Raw genomic sequence first — 18,008 nt, 5'->3', positions numbered from 1 at the left:
TTCTTGGTGAATTGTTTCTTTTATTAATATTAGTGTCCTTCTTTGTCTCTTGTGGCTTCTTTACATTTAAAGTCTGTTTTGTCTGATATTTGTATAGCTACTCCTGCTTTCTTTTGGTTACAGCTTGCATAGGACATTCTTTTCCATCCTTTCACATTCAATCTACTTGTATCCTTGTGTCTAAAGTGAGTCTCTTATAAATAGCATATAGATGTATCACATTTCTTAATCCATTCAGGCAATCTTTCAATTGGTGAGTGAAGTCTGTAAACATTCAAAATTATTACTGTACAGGCATTTCTTGAATCTATCATCTTATTCGTTGGATTTTATTAGTTGGATCTATATATTCTTTTCCTTCTTTCTCTTTTTATCCTTAAGTTACCCTTACTGGTACTCTTCAATTCTGTGCTCTCCTCCAGACCTCCCTCTCCTGTCTTCTTTGGTTCAACTGACAGAACTCCCTTTGATAACTTTTGTAGGGCTGGTGTTTTGTTGACAAATTCTGTCTTTGTCTGATTGTGCAAATTTTAATTTCTCCCTCACTTTCTTTTTGGCTTTTAAAAAGGGGAATTTAATAAGTTGCTAGTTGACAGTTCTAAGGCCAAGAAAATGTCTCAATTAAAACAAGTCTATAGAAATGTCCAATCAAAGGCATCCAGGGAAAGAAGGCTGATGAAGTTAAGGGATTTCTCTTTCAAGTGGGAGGGCTAACTTGAAACTCCTGTCAAGGAGTTGCTAACTTTCTCTCCTGTCTTCCTGTTTCATGAAGCTCCCCAGGAGGCATTTTCCTTCTTCATCTCCAGAGGTCACTGGCTGGAGGACTGTGCTTTGTGGTGCTACAGCATTCTCTGCTCTCTCTGATTCTCTCATTCTCCAAAATGTTTCCTTTTTTATAGGACTTCAGAAACTAATCAAGACCCACTCAAATGGGTGGAGACATGCCTCTACCTAATCCATCTTAACAACCACTCTTGATTGAGTAACATGCCCAGGGAGATGATCTAATTACAGTTTCAAACATACAATACTGAATAGGGATTAGAAGAAATGGTTGCCTTTACAAAATGGGATTAGAATTAAAACATGACTTTTCTAGGGTATGTACATCATTTCAAACAAACACACACAGTTTTATGATGATACTGTGAATCATTGATTGTACACTTTGAATGATTGCATGGTATGTGAATATATTATATATATTAATATATGTACTGAATATAATATATATCAATAATATTGCATTAAAATAAAAAAGGCAAGTGATTCTCAACATAACGAAGGGCATATAAAATCCACAGATACCATCACACTCATTGATGAAAGACTGAAAATTCCCCCTGAGACCAGAAACAGGACAAAGATACCCACTGCCACCACTGTTTTTCAATACTCTCCCTCACTTTTGAAGGACAATTTGGCTGGTTACAGAATTCTTGGCTGGAAGTCTTTGCCTTTTAGAATCTTAAGTATGTCATACCTCTGCTTTCTTGTCTTCATGGTGCCTGTTGAGTAGGCTGAACTCAGTCTTTTGTGGTTTCCCTTGTATGTAGTAGATCACTTTTCCCTTGCTGCATTCAGGATTTTCTGCTGTGCTCAACATTTGAAAGACTGATTAGCATGTGTCTTGGAATAGGCCTATTTGGATTTATTCTATCTGGTATTTGTTGGGTTTCTTTGATTTGCATGTTTTGTCTTCTAAAGGATTGGGAAGTTTCCCCCAATGATCTCAGTTAATCTTCCTAGCCCTCAACTCTTCTCATCTCCTTCTGGGACACTGATGATTCTCATATTTGTATGCTTCATTTCCCTGAGAACCAATTCAAAAATTTCCATATTTTTTTTGCCATTGTTCTTTTATGTGTTTAAAATTAATTTTCCTGTCCTCTAGTTCACTTATTTCTTCTTTGGCCTCCTCAAATCTGGCATTGTACATTATATATATATACAACAGTATATATACTGTATGGTGGGGGTCACATTTCATTCTTTTTCCATGTAGGTATCCCATTATTGCAGGTGTCAGAGTGCTGGGGGTGTGCAGGTGTGCATGTGTGTGTGGCACAAGTGATGGGGTTCAGGGGCTGATTGGATTGGGGCTCATGTGTGTGGGTCATGCCATAGGTTGGGTAGTGGGGTATGGGTGCATGCATGTGTGGTGTGTGGTGTGGGCACACACGTAAGTGTGTGTTGGCGTGTGGCACATGGGTGCATGGGTCATTTTAGGGGCAAAGGGTGGGTGCAAGGGTGGGGGTGTGATGTGGATGCACACAGGAGTGTATGCTGGATCATAGGGAGCAGGGGGCAGAAATCATGGGGCAAAGCATGGGTAGGTTGGTGCAGGGGCTGGCAGGCAACAGGTGTGTGTATGCATGGGGTGGGTAGGGAGGGGCCAGGATGCACATGTGTTTGTGTGCATTGGGGCCTCTGCATGGGTAAACAGCTCATGGGGTGGATGGAGTGGAGGTGCTTGGGTTGCTTGGGGATGGGCTCGGGTGCATTGGGCACAGGGGTGCAGGTTATGGGTAACAGGGGGCAAAGCAGGGATGCTTGTGGTGCAGGTAGTGGGTAGCATGCATGGGCATGTGGGAGTGGCATGTTCAAGGATTGAAGCTTTGCTTACTTCCTCTTCCCTGCCTCCCTGTCCGTGCACTCCTGAAGGCTCTGGGCCTCTATTTGGAAAGGAGCATGTTAGGTTCTTTGCAGTAGCTAGATGGTCTCTAGTTCTCTGCATCTCAATTCCTTGGCTTTTCATCCAGGACCTCCCTATGTAGTGTAGAAGACCCTCTCAGCTCACTTGCACCCTGTAATTTCTCTCCCAGTCATTTCTCCATCACTTCTCTAGATGTTTCTTGGAGCAAGGCTGAACTCAGTTTATACTATTCCACCATCTTCTCAGAAGTCACAATAAGAGGCTATTTTCTTTTAGTTCATTCCTGTGGGTGCAGACCTATTGTGGATAGGTTATTGAGATGTGAACCAGCTCATTTAGGGTGAGTCTTAATCCTTTTACTGGAGTCCTTTATGAGAAGATATAGGAAAAAGAAAAAGTCCAGAGAGCTCAGGTAGAATCACCCAGATAGAGCTGAGAGAGAAAATCCCTGGAGATACTAAGAGAGGATTCATAGACGCTCAGAGAGGAGGCCATGGGAACCAGGAACTGAAAGTAACAAAACCAGGAGTGAAGGACCAGTAGACATTGCTCATGTGCTTTGCTATCTGACTTAGGAACCTGGATGCAGGCAACCATTCTTCAGAGAAAGTATCATCTTGTTGACGCCTTAATTGGGACATTTTCATGGCTTCAGAACTGTAAATTTGTAAACTAATAAATCCCCATTGTAAAAGCTAACCCATTTCTGGTATATTGTATTCTGGCAGCTTTAGAAGGATCATATCATCTGCACTTCTTCCTTTCAATCTTCATTGCCATTTATTTCTTTATCTTGCATAATTTCTCTGGCAAGAACTTCCATTACAATCTTGAGTAACAGTGATGAGTTTTATACTTGTTTTGTTCCCCATCTTAGAAGGAAAGCTTTCATTCTTTCACCATTAAGTAGGATGTTAGCTGTGAGCTTTTCATATATGGCCTTTATCATGTTGAGGAAGTTTCCTTCCATTTCTAATGTACTAATTGCTTTAATCAAGAAAGGGTACGGTATGTGGTCAAATGCTTTTTCTGCATCAATTGAGATGAATGTTTGTTTCCCCCCCCTTCATTTTGTTAATGTGATATATTATATTAATTTATTTTCTTATGTTGAACCACCTTTGCACAGCAGGAATAAACCCCACTTGATCATGGTGCATGATTCTTCTTCTTTTTTTAATCTTTTACTTTTTTTTTATTGTATAGTATAACACATATACAAAGCAAATAAATAAAAAAGCAATAGTTTTCAAAGCACTCTTCAACAAGTAGTTATAGAACAGATCCCAGATCTTGTTTTCTTCTAGCTGCTTCAGAATATAGGAGGCTAGAGGGCTTAGATACTTTTTTATCATCACAATCGACTTTTTCTCCTTTTTTTATGTGAAAAATAGCATATATGTAAAAAAGCTATAAATTTCAAAGCATAGTACCACAATTAGTTGCAGAACATATTTCAGAGTTTGACATGGGCTACAATTCCACAATTTTAGGTTATTACTTCTAGCTGCTCTTTTAGTACTAGAGACTAAAAGAGACACCAACTTAATGATTCAGTGTTCATATTCACTAGTTAAATCCTATCTACTTTTTATAACCACACCATTATCTTTGATCTTTCCATCCCTCTTTCTAGGGGTATTTGGCCTATGGCCATTCTAAATTTTTCATATTGAAAGGGTCTGTCACTAATATGGGGTAGGGAGATGGAATTATCTGATGTTCTGGAGAGGCTGGGCTAAGTTTCAGGACTCATCTGGACCAGGGACCCAGTTGGAGGTTGGAGGTTTATGGAAAGTTACTCTAGTGCATGGGACCCTTGTGGAATCTTATATATTGTCCTAGGTGTCCTTTAGGATTGGCTGGAATGGTCCTGGTTGGGGGTTGGCAGGTTATGGTAGGTAGCAAGGTCTAACTGAAGGTTGCATAAGAGCAACCTCCAGAGTAGCCTCTCAACTCTATTTGAACTCCCTGCCACTGGTACTTTATTAGCTACACTTCTTTTCCCCCTTTTGGCCAGGGTGGAGTTGTTGATACCACAGTGCCAGGTCTGGATTCATTCCTGAGAGTCATCTCCCATGTTACCAGGGAGTCTTTCACCCCTGGCTGTCATGTCCCATGTAAAAGGAAGGGAAATGATTTCACTTGCAGAGTTGGGCTTAGAGAGAGTGAGGCCACATCTAAGCAATAAAAGAGGTCCTCCAGAAGTATCTCCTAGGCATGCCTATAGGTAATCTAAGCTTCTCCACTCCCTACATAAGCTTCATAAGAGTAAGCCTCATGATCAAGAGCATGGCCTATTGATTTGGATGTCCCTAAAGTTTCACACAGTATCAGAGGATTTCTTGATGGTAAGGTTTAATAGTTCCATATTCTTTCTCCCCTCCCTCAGGGGACTTTGCCAATACTTTTTGATTATCTGCTTAATCTACTGTAGGATATATCCAGACATTATATTATTAGGTTATACAGGATTAAAGGATCTTTTTCTTATTCTGTGCTCCCTGTGTTTCAAGTGTTCAAATGATCTATACAGCTAGGTTGAATTAGATTATCTACTACAGAAAATTTCAGTTCCAGACCAAATAAACTTTTCTTCCATTGGTCTCAAAGAGTATGTGTGGTTATAAAATATAGAACCTATGTTCTGAATTACTTTAACCCCAACCTGTTTTGCTTCATTCTTATCTCTAAATATCAGGTTATATATATAAAACAACCCCTCAAAATCCAGAAATAATAATCACCACTCCAGACTAAACGTGTCTACTATAAAAACTTACAATCTAGGCCCTTGTTTTCTTATAAGCATTTTGTAAAGGTGACCATACCATTCTTGTTCTTTTGTTCCCAGCTTATTTTGTCTCACCAAATGTCCCACATATTCTTTCACATTGTTGGCATGCCTCATGACTTTCTTCCTTTCTGTAGCAGCACAACCTTCATTCAACAAGTATACATCATCATTCACCAAACTACGTCTCTGTCAGTTCATCCTTCAGCCACCTGCATTCATTGGGCTTCATATATAGGGCCCAATGTCCACAGTCCATCAACATCCTCAATATTAGATAATTTCATTGTACCCAAGATAAAGAAAACCAACAAACACACCCTGCCAAATAATAAATCTAAATCTCCTGTTAATTCTTGTCCCTCCTCCCATTACTTACCTTGCTGTAGCTGTGATAGTGCTGATGGCTTCCTTTTGAAAATAACTCATAGCATGCAATAGCAGCCCCCCCATAAACCTGGATTTAAACACTCTTTGTACAAGAATCATAGCTTTAATTCTTGTGAGAACTAATTCCTATTTCTAGTATTAATCAGTGGGACACATAGATCTATACAACCCCTTTCAATCTTATTAGTCTTCAATATGGTAATATTACTTATAGACCTATTAGAGAACCACCTTTACTCATATCTATTCCCTTACATTGAAGTTCAAACTCATTAGCTAACAGTTCACCCATCTCTAGCTTCTATGTATCTCTAAGTCCCCTATATTCTGTATTATAAACCTCTGATTATACCTTTATGCTGGTCATAAAAGTGGAATCATACAGGAATCTATCCTTTTGTGTCTGGCTTATTTCAGTCATCATTACATCATCAAGGGTCATCCATCTTGTCCTGTGCTTCAGGATGTCATTTTGTTTTACTGCTGCATAATATTCCATTGTATGTACATACCACATTTTGTCGATCCACTCATCTGTTGATGGTTGTTTGGTTTGTTTCCATCTTTTGGCCATTGTGAATAATGCTGCTATGAACATCAGTGGGCAAATGTCTGTTTGTGTTGTTGCTTTCAGCTCTCCTGGGTGTATACCAAGTAGTGGTATTGCTGGGTCATAGGGCAACTCAATATTTAGTTTCCTAAGGAACCACTAAAGAGTCTTCCATAGTGGCTGTACCATTATACATTCCCACCAGCAGTGCATAAGTGTCCCAGTTTCTCCACATCCTCTCCAACATTTATAGTTCCCTGTTTGTTTAATAGCAGCCATTCTTATAGGTGTGAGGTAGTATCTCATTGTAGTCTTGATCTGCATTTCCCTTACAGCCAAAGAAAATGAGCATCTCTTCATGCGTTTTTGAGCTGTCTGTATTTGCTCTTCAGAAAAATGCGTATTCATATCTTTAGCCAATTTTATAGATGTTGTTTGTTCTGCTGTTGTTGAGTTGTATGATTTCTTAGTATATAGAGGAAATCAAACCTTTGTCCTATATGTGATCTCCAAAATATTTTCTCCCATTGAGTTTGCTGCCTCTGCACCTTTTTGACAAAAGTCTATTGAGGAGCAGAAGCATTTGATTTTGAGGAGTTCCCATTTATCTATATTTTTCTTTTGTTGCTTGTGCTTTGGGTGTAAAGGTTAGGAAGTTACCTCCTATTTCTAGGTCTTGCAGATGTTTCCCTACATTTTATTCTAGAAGCTTTGTGGTGCTAGTTCCTATATTTGTTTATCCACTTTGAATTAATTTTTGTGTTGGGTGTAAGATAGGGTCATCTTTCATTCTTTTGGCAATTGATACCCAGTTCTTCCATATCCAGTTATTGAGAATACTATTTTGTCCCAGTTCAGAGGATTTGGGGGACGTGTCAAAATTCAGTTGACTATAGATTTGGTCTATTTCTGCACTCTCAATTCGATTCCATTGATCAATGCTTCTATCTTTGTGCCATACCATGCTGATTTGATCATGGTGGCTTCATAATAGCTTTTAAAGTCAGGGAGTGGTAATCCTCCCACATAGTTCTTCTTTTTAAGGATGGTCTTAGCTATTCGGGGTCTCTTTCCCTTCCAGATGAATTTGGTAATTAGCTTTTCCAAATCCTCAAAGTACATTGTTGGAATTTTGATTGGTACTGTGTTGAATCTATAGATAATTTTGGGGAGAATTGACATCTTAATATATTTAGCCTTCCTATCCATGAGCTGAGAATGTCTTTCCACCTAATTAGATCTCCTTTGATTTCTTTTAGCAATGGCATGTAGTTTTCTGTGTAGAAGTTCTTTACATCCCTAGTTAAGTTCATTCTTAAGTACTTGATTCTTTTAGTTTTGAATGGAAGTTTTTCCTTAACTGACTCCTCAGCTATGTCATTGCTCGTGTATAGAAATGTTACTGATTTTTGCACATTAATTTTATATCCCACCACTTTGCTGAATTTTTTTTTATTAGCTCAAGAAACTTTGCTGTAGATTTCTCAGGAGCTTCCAAATACAGTATCATATCATCTGCAAATAATGAGAGTTTTACTTTTTCTTTTCCAATTTGGATGCCTTTTATTTCTTTGTACTGCCTGATTGCTCTAGCTAAAACTTATAACACAATGTTGAATAATAGTGGTGACAGTGGACATCCTCCTCTTGTTCCTTATTTTAGGAGGAAAGCTTTCAATCTCTCTCCATTGAGTATGATGTTGGCTATCAGTTTTTCATATATTTCCTTTATCATATTGAGGTAGTTACTTTTGATTCCCATGTTTTGGAGTGTTTTTATCAGAAAAGGATGCTGAATTTTGTTGAATGTTTTTTCAGCATCAATTGAGATGATCATGTGATTTTCCCTTTTGATTTGTTAATGTGCTGTATTATATTAATTGATTTTCTTCTGTGAACCATCCTTGCATTCCTGGTATAAACCCCACTTGGTCATGGTATATAATTCTTTTAATGTGTTGTGTATTTGATTTGCTAATATTTTTATTGAGAAATTTTGTATCTATGCCCATTAGGGAGATTGGCCTGTGGTTTTCCTTTCTTATAGGATTTTAGTGCAGTTTTGGTATTAAAATGATATTAGCTTCATAAAATGAGTTAGGTAGAGTTTCCTTTTACTCAGTTTTTTGAAAAAATTTTGAGCAGGATTGGTGTTAATTCATTTTGGAATGTTTGATAAAATTCCCCTGTGAAGCCATCTGGCCCTGGGCTTTTCTTTGTAGAAAATAATTTTTTGGGGAGGTGTATGGTCCGGGAACTGAACCCAGGTCTCCCAAAGGGAAGGAAGGCATTCTAACTACTGAACTACCCGTGCACCCTGTAGAAAGATTTTTGATAACTGATTGAATCTCTTTACTTGTGATTGGTTTATTGAGATCTTCTCTTTCATCCTGGGTCAGTGTGGCTTGTTTGTGTGTTTCCAGGAATTTGTTCATTTGATCTAAGTTATCTAGTTTGTTAGTGTATAGTTGTTCATAGTATCCTCTTATGATTTCTTTTATTTCTTCAGGGTCTGTGGTAAAGCACCCCTTTTCATTTTTGATTTTGTTTATTTGCATCCTCTCTCTTTTTTTTCTTTGTCAGTCTTGTTAGTGACCCATCAATTTTATTGATTTTCTCAAAGAACTAACTTTTGGTTTAATTGATTCTTTCTGTTGTTCTTTTGTTCTCCCATTCATTTATCTCTGCTTTAATCTTTGTTATTTCTCTTCTTCTATTTGCTTGGGGGTTAGTTTACTGTTCTTTCTGAAGTTCTTCCAGGTTTGATGTTAAGTCCTCGATTTTTGCTCTCTTTCTTCTTTTTTAATATAGGCATTTAGGGCAATAAATTTCCTTCTCACACAGTCTTTGCCACATCCCATTTCTGATAAGCTGTATTCTCATTTTCATTCATCTTCAGATAGCTACTGATTTCTCTAGCAATTTCTTCTTGACCCACTGGTTGTTTAAGAGTGCATTGTTTGATCTCCATATATTTGTGAATGTTCTTGTTCTTTAATGGTTATTGAGATCCAGCTTCATCCCATTGTGATCAGAGAAAGTGCTTTGAATAATTTCAGTGTTTTTAAATTTATGAAGATCTATTTTGTGCCCCAGCATGTGATCTATCCTGGAGAATGTTCCATGAGCACTAGAGAAGAATGTATATCCTTGTGCTTTGGGATGCAATGACCTATATATGTCTGTTAGGCCTAACCCATTCATCAAGTTATTTAACTTCTCTATTTCCTTGTTGATCTACTGTCTGGTTGTCCTATCTATAGAGGGGAGTGTATAGAAATCTGCTACTATTGTTGAAACATTTATTGCCTCCTTCAGTTTTGCCGATGTCTGTCTCATGTACTTTGGAGCTTCTTGATTAGGAGTATAAACATTTATGATTGTTGTATTTTCTTGGTGAATTGACCCTTTAATTAGTATATAGTATTCTTCTTTGTCTCTTATGATGTCTTTACATTTAAAGTCTATTTTGTCTTATATTAGTGTAGCTACTCCTGCTTTCTTTTGGTTACAACTTGCATGGAAAATCTTTTTCCATCCATTCACTTTCAATCTATTTGTGTCCTTGTGTCTAAGGTGAGTCTTTTATAAGCAGCATATAGCTGGATTATGTTTCTTAATCCATTCTGCCAGTCTGTATCTTTTAATTGGTAAGTTTAGTCCATTAACATTCAAAGTTATTACTGAAAAGGCATTTCTTGAATCCACCATCTTATCTTTTTTATTTTATTTGTCAGATCTATATATTCTTTTCCCTCTTTCTTTTTGTATTCTTTAAATTACCCTTGGTTGTACTCTTCTATTCTGTACCTTCCTCCAGACTCCCTCTCCTATCTTTTTTTCAACTGGCAGAACTCCTTTTAGTATTTCTTGTAGGTCCAGTCTCTTGTTGACAAATTCTTTCCGGACTTCTTTGCCTGTGAAAACTTTAATCTCCTTCAGTTTTTTTTTTTTTTTTTGCATGGGCAGGCACTGGGAATAAAACCCAGATCTCTGGCATGGGAGGTGAGAACTCTGCCTGCTGAGCCACCATGGCCTGCTCTTATCTTTAGTTTTTTTTTTTCTCCTTCAGTTTTGAAGGACAATTTGGCTAGGTACAGAATTCCTGGTTACCAGTCTTTCTCTTTCAGGGTCTTAAGTGATACCATTGTCTTCTCACTTCCAGGGTGCTAGTTGAGTAGTCTGAACTCAATCTTATTTGGTTTCCCTTGTAAGTAGTAGATTGTTTTTCTCTTGCCACTTTCAGGACTTTTTGCTTTTCTTCGACATTTAACAGACTGATTAGTATGTGTCTTGGGGAAGGTTTATTTGGATTTATTCTGTTTGGAGTTCATTGTGTTTCTTTGCATTGTATATTTATGTCCTTTATGAGGGTTGGAAAGTTTTTCCCCATTATATCATCAACTACTCTTCTTAGTCCTTTACTCTTCTCTTCTTCTGGGAAACCAATGAGTCTTATATTTGCATACTTTGTTTTGTCTATCATTTCCCTGAGATCCAATTCAATTTTTTCCCACATGATGTTTTGAGTCTTTGAAGTCAGTTATTCTGTCCTCTGTATCACTTATTCTTTCTTCTGTCTCCTTCAAATCTGGTGTTGTGTGCCTCTAGTATGTTTTTTATTTGATCGACAGAGTCTTTAATCTCTGTGATATCTGCCATTTTTCTATTTATTCTTTCAAATTCCTCTTTATGCTCTTCTACTGTCTTTTTTTTTTTTTTTTTAACATGGGCAGGCACCGGGAAATGGACCTGGGTCATCTGGTATGGCAGCAAGAACTCTGCCTGCTGAGCCACTGTGGCCTGCCTTCTTCTACTGTCTTCTTGATCTCCTTTATGTCATTTGCTGTCCCACTTATTTTAGTAAATAGAGGTCTGTGAACAACTTTGGTTAGTTTTTCCAATGTCGGTGTCTCCTCTGATGTTTTAATTTGGTCATTAGGCAGGGCTATATCTGTCTACATTGTGATATTCTTAGTGATTTTCTGCTGTCTTCATGGCATTTAAATATTGTTCTAGTTTGCTAGCTGCTGGAATGCAATATACCAGAAATGGAATGGCTTTTAAAAAGGGGAATTTAATAAGTTGCTAGTTCACAGTTCTAAGGCCAAGAAATTGTCCCAATTAAAACAAGTTTATAGAAATGTCCAATCTAAGGCATCCAGAGTAAGATACCTTGGTTCAAGAAGGCCAGTGAAGTTCAGGGTTTCTCTCTTAAGTGAGAAGGCACATGGTGAACACAGTCGGGGCTTCTCTCTCATCTGGAAGGGCACATGGCAAACACAGCATCATCTGCTAGCTTCCTCTCCTGGCTTCTGGTTTCATGAAGTTCCTGGCAGGTGTTTTCCTTCTTCATTCTCCAAATGTTGCTGGCTTGTGGACTCCCTACTTCTTGGTGCTGCAACATTCTCTGCTCTCTCTGAATCTCCTTCTATCTCCAAAATGTTTCCTCTCCAGAAAGCTGTAAAGACCCACCCAAATGGGTGGAGACATGTCATCAGCTAATCCAGCCTTGACAACCACTCTTGATTAAATCACATCTACAGATCTGATTATAGTTTCAAACATACAGTATTGAGAAGGGATTATTCTGTCTTTATGAAAATGGGATTTTGATTAAAACATGGCTTTTCTAGGGTCCATACATCCTTTCAAACCAGCACAAATATCTTGATTGATTTAATTTGGGAATTGACTTCTTTCAGTAGTCCAAGGCCTTGTGTTTGTGGGATGGTTGTACAGCAGGGAGCAGGGTATGAAGTGGAGCACTCAGGGTGGTGATTTGCTTCAGGGCAGATATAGGCAGTTTGGGGATGTTACGGTGATGCTTGTGAACTTGGGCACACAGAGGCTAGGGAGGATGTAGGTGTGCAGGTGCACTGGTCTGGGAGGCATGGCCCTGGTATGCACTGATCTAAGGCATGGGGCCCTTTGTGCACATGCACAGAGCTGTGGCAGCAGGTTGGTGTTATGCCTTCATGGATTGGGGGTAGATGTGACCCAGCTGCACAGGTCAGCACTTTCTCAGAGCTGGAAAAGGTGGTTGAGGGCTGTGCACATGTGCAGTTCTAGGACTGCTACAAACTGAGGTTTCCAAAGCTAAATGACATGATTGGGGGCCCACGTGCATTTGTGGGTCTAGGAGTGCCATAAACTGATGCACAGAGCTTGGGGTGGGGTGGGGTGAGGCTGTGTGACACTACAGGCAGGGGGCAGGGGTAGCCTGGGTATGGAGGTTAGTGCCCACAACCTTTATGCATTGGCAAAAACCTGCAGGGAATAAGGAGGGGAAGTAGTACTTGGGAGGGTTCAGGAGAGGTAGGTTGGGCTGCACTTGGGGTGGAGGAGTGGGGCAGGTATACACACTGGGGACTTGTGGGGTGGGAGCACCTGGAGCATGGGGAATAGGAGCAGGTGATGGGGTTCTATTATGTGGGGTGTGGGGTGAATCACCAATCATGGGGCTGCACTGGTGAGGGAAGCATGCTCAAGGAATGTGCCCTGGCTTACTTCCTTATTCCTGGTTCCCATGTGCACTCCTGTGGGCTCCACGCCTCTGTCCCAAGCTCCAGCTTTCTGCCTCTCAGTTCTTTGGCCTCTGCAACTGGGGCTGCCTTATGTTGTGCAGAAGGCTCTCCCAGGTCAGCCACACTCCTGAATCAATGCCTCGGTCACCCTTCTGTACCTTCTCTAACTTTTTTTGTGGAGCAGAGCTAATCTTGAGCTACTCTATTCAACCAACTTCCTGGAAGTCCAGTGTATGATTCTTTTAATATCCTGCTGGATTCAGTATGCTAGCATTTTAGTGAGGATTTTTGCATCTACATTCATAAAGAATATTGGTATATACTTTTATTTTCTCGTAGTGTCTTTATCTGACTTTGGTTTGAGGGTGATGTTGGCTTTGTAGAATGAGTTAAGGAGTATTCCATCTTCTTCAATTTTTTGTAAGAGTTTGAGCAGAGTTGGAGTTGGGTCTTCTTGGAATGTTTGGTAGAAATCCCTTGTAGAGCCATCTGTTTTTTTGGGCATTTTTTTGATAACTGGTTCCATCTCTTTGCTAATAACTGGTTTGTTGAGATCTTCTATTTCTTCTTGACTCAATGTGCTGGTTTGGAAGGAAGTGTGCCCCCTAAGAAAAGCCATGTTTTAATATAAATCCCATTTCATAAAGGTAGAATAATCTCTATTCAATACTGTGTGTTTGAAACTGTAATGAGATCATCTCCCTGGATGATGTGATTTAGTCAAGAATGGTTGTTAAACTGGACTAGGGGATGACATGTCTCCACCCATTTGAGTGGGTCTTGATTAGTTTCTGAAGTCCTATAAAAGAGGAAATATTTTGGAGAATGAGAGATTCAGAGAGAGCAGAACGATGTAGCCATGAGATGCAGAGAGTCCACGAGCCAGCGACCTTTGGAGATGAAGAAGGAAAATGCCTCCCGAGGAGCTTCATGAAACTGGAAGCCAGGAGAGAAAGTAGCAGATGATGCCTTGCTTGCCATGTGCCCTTCCAAACAAGAGAGAAACTGTGACTGTGTTCGCCATGTGCCTTTCCAGATGAGAGAGAAACCCTGAACTTTATCAGCCTTCTTGAACCAAGGTATCTTTCCCCGGATGCCTTAAAGTGGACATTTCTATAGACTTGTTTTGATGGGGATATTTTCTCAGCCTTAGAACTGTAAACTAGCAACTCATTAAATTCCCCTTTTTAAAAGCCATTCCATTTCTGGTATATTGCATTCTGGCAGCTAGCAAACTAGAACACTCAATCTAAGTAGTTTTTGTATTCTAAGAATGTGCCCATTTCACCAAGGTTATCTAATTTATTTTCATATAGTTGTTAAATTCTATATTTTCAAATATTTGTATAGCCACCTGTTCTAGTTTGAAAGCTTCCAGAATGTGATATACCAGAAATGGAATGGTGTTTGAATAGGGGAATTTATTAAGTTGCTAGTTTACAGTTCTAAGGCTGTGAAAATGTCCAAATTAAAGCAAGGCTACAAAAATGTCTAATCTAAGGCATCAGGGAAAAATACCTTGGTTCAAGAAGGGCAATGATATTCAGGGTTTCGCTCTCAACTGGAATGGCACATGGTAAACATGGCAACATCTGCTAGCTTTCTCTCCAGGTTTCTTGTTTCATGAAGGGTCCCCAGAGGCATTTTCCTTCATCTCCAAAGGCCTCTGGCTGTATGGGCCCTAAAGCTTTTCCAAAATGGTTCCCTCTTATAGGGCTCCACCTTGAATGGGTGGAGACACATCGCCATGGTAATCATCTAATCAAACATTACCACCCACAATTGGGTAGGTTACATCTCCATGGGACAATAAAAAAGCCCCCAATCTAGTAGTATTGAATTAGGATTAAAAGACATGGCTTTTCTGGGGGTCCACCACAGACTCAAATTGGCATGCAACCCCCACACTCTTTTGTTACTACTTGCATGATGTTTTTTTCATGCTTTCACCATCAATCTACTTGCACCTTTGACTTTAGGGTGAATCTATTACAGACAGAAAATAGTTGTGTCATTTTTTTTTTTTTTATCCATTCTGCCAATCTCTGCCTTTTGACTAGAGCATTTAATCCATTACATTTTGGTCTCTACTGATAATACAGGACTTCTGCAATTTCGCTATTTAGTCTTTGTGAGTCTATACTTTTATTGTCCCTCAATTCCATTAATGCCTACTTTCATATTTATTTGCTTTTTTTGTGTTGTACCATATTGTGTGCTTTATCCTTTCTATCTGGATGTTATTTTTTACTATTTTCCTTGTGGTTACCATGGAGTTAAAATTTAACATCCTAATAAATAGCAGTTATATTTGGTTTGATACCAACTTAAACTTCAATGGCACACACATATATTTTTCATATACCCATCTGTCTCCCACTTTTTTGTACTTGTTACCTCTATATCTTTGTACATTGTATGTCCAAAAACCTAGATTTATCATTTCTTCTTATGTATTTGCATTTTACTACCTGTAGGAAGTAAGAAATTGAGTCACATGACAAACAATATAATATAATAATATTGGCATTTTTTTTTTTTACATGGGCAGGCACGGGGAATCGAACCTGGGTCCTCCGGCATGGCAGGCAAGCATTCTTGCCTGCTGAGCCACCGTGGCCTGCCCTTTTTTTTTTTTTAATATTGGCATTTTTAATTACCCAAATAGTTACCTTTACCACAGTTCCTTGTTTGTTTATCCTGCTTTGAACCACTGTGTAGTGTTCTTTTCTTTCAGTCTGAAGAACACCATTAGCATTGCTTGTAGGATGGGGCAGTGGTGAAAATTTACTCCTCATCTTTTGTTTATCTGAGAATGTCTTAATCTCTTCCTCATTTTTGAAAGAGAGTCTCACTGTATATAAAATTCTTTGTTGGCAATTATTTTTTTTAGCACTTAGGTATTTCAACCTACTTCCTTTTTGCATTCATGGCTTCTGATTAGAAATTGGCATCTGATCTGATTAGGATTCTCTTTTATGTAACATGTTGCTTTTCTCTGTACCTTTCAGAATTCTCTCCTTATCCTTTGCATTCAATAATGCAATCACTGCATAATGGGGTGTATTTTCATTCATATTTATCCTGTTTTGTGTTCTCTGAATTTTTTGGATGTGCATATTCATGTCTCTTGCTAAATTTCAGAAGTTCTCTGTCATTATTTCTTTGACTACTCTTTCTGCTCCTTTCTTTTACTTGTCTCCTTTTAGGAATCCCAAAAGGTGAATAACAGTGTTCTTGATTGTGTCCCATGACAGTCTTAGGCTATTTTCACTTTTAATATTTAATTTTCCTTTATGTTTCTCAGCTTGACTCATTTCAAATGTCTTGTCTTCATGTTCACAGATTCTTTCTTCTGACAGCTCCAATCTGCTCTTGAAACCCTCCTGAGCTTTTTTCACTTAAGTTATTATAGTTTTCTATTCTAGTGGTTCTGTTTGGTTCCTTTTAAAAATTTCTATCTCTTCACTTAGATTCTCATATCATTCATTCTTTGTTTTTCTAATATCCTTTAGCTATTTATCTGAACTTTTCTTTCATCTCCTTGAACATTTTTGAGATAATTTTTAAAGACTTTGTTTGGTGTATCTACATTCTCATCTTCATCATTGGTGTTTTCAGTATTTTTAGTCTCTTCCTTTGGGTGGGCCATTGTTTTCTGTTTCTCTGTGTGTTTTGTGCTCTTTTGTTACACACTATACATTTAAATATTTAAAAATGTTTACTCTGGGATTTGATCCCTGGGATGTCTGTTCTTTGGTTTTGTAACCAGCTGGTGATAAATCAGAGGTTTTCTTGAGCTTCAGCCTTCCTATCAGGAAGGTCTGCCCTAGGTGAATGCAGTGTGCAGGGTTTACCCTGTCTTTCTGGGACTCTGTCTGTATCCTAGAATTTTGCTTTTTAGTTGCTTTGGAGTGCCCCTGTTTATAGGAGTTTGACTGTCCCCTCTGTTTCCTTGGGTTAAGACCTTTCTCTCCCAGGTATTTTTAGCCAGCAGGCTTTTATCCCAGTCTGTCTGCCCCTATATGGTTTTAGACTCCTTTCATTGTCTCTAGCTGCTTTTCCCTGAAGGGCAGATTCTAAGAGAAGGTCACCTGGAAGAAGATTTTCCCAAGTCAGTATTTTCCAGCCATACCAGGGCCAGAGTACCATGAAGGGGACACAGACTGACTCCAAAGTGTCCAGGGGAGGAGATTAGCAAGGGCACCAAAACTTTTTCTGATGGTTTTGCAAAGCTGAGCTTTCCTGGCTTGCCCAGAAATTACAGCCCTTCAACCAATTGTCTCAAGCAGCTCTGAGGAAGTGCTCTGTCTTTACAACTCCACCATTTCTTTCTTCTATCCAGAGAGGTTGAAACAATGGCTGCTGCCAACTTTGTCTGGGATGGAGTTGAAACAATGCACTGTCAGAGCTGGGCCTCCAGTGATCTATATTTAATAATCAAAAGTTGTGATCAGTGATCAGCCATGCCTACCCATATTCTTTGGTAAGAAGACTTTTTATATCTCCTTCTGTTACCAGAGAGCTAACCAGGGCTGGACTCTGAGACACCTTGCCATGAGATTGGGGAATGCGTGCCAGTAGTTGCAGAACAGAGAGAGAAATTACTGTTCTTTATGGTTATTTATCAGCTTCTTCCTCCTTTTCTTTCCTAGATGCTATACAGTGTTCTTATGAGTTTCAAAATAGTTGTTTCAGACAGTTCCTGTTTGCTTAACAGTTGTTTTGGTGGAAGTACTGAGTCCTGGCTCTCTACTCCATCATCTTCCCCAGACATTCATGTTTAATTTTTAAAGAAATGGTCAAACTGATTTTCAAAGTCACTGCAGCATCTTATTTTCCATTCCTGCCAGCAATGTATGAGAGTTCTGATTTCTCCACATCCTTGCAAACATTTGCTATTGCCCATGTTTTTTATTATAGCCATTGTAGTGAGAGCAAAGTGGTAACTTATTGTGGTTTTAATTTGCATTTCCTAAAAGAATAATGATGTTGTACATATTTTCATGTGGCAATTAGTAGTTCTTTGCATATTTTCTTTGGGGAATTCAACTCAAATATCTTGCCTTTTTTTAAATTGTGTTTTCTTAT

This window comes from Tamandua tetradactyla, chromosome 7, assembly GCF_023851605.1.
Source record: "Tamandua tetradactyla isolate mTamTet1 chromosome 7, mTamTet1.pri, whole genome shotgun sequence".
Lineage (NCBI taxonomy): Eukaryota > Metazoa > Chordata > Mammalia > Pilosa > Myrmecophagidae > Tamandua > Tamandua tetradactyla.
The sequence above is the reverse complement of the archived record's forward strand: the minus strand, read 5'-3'. Positions refer to the sequence as shown.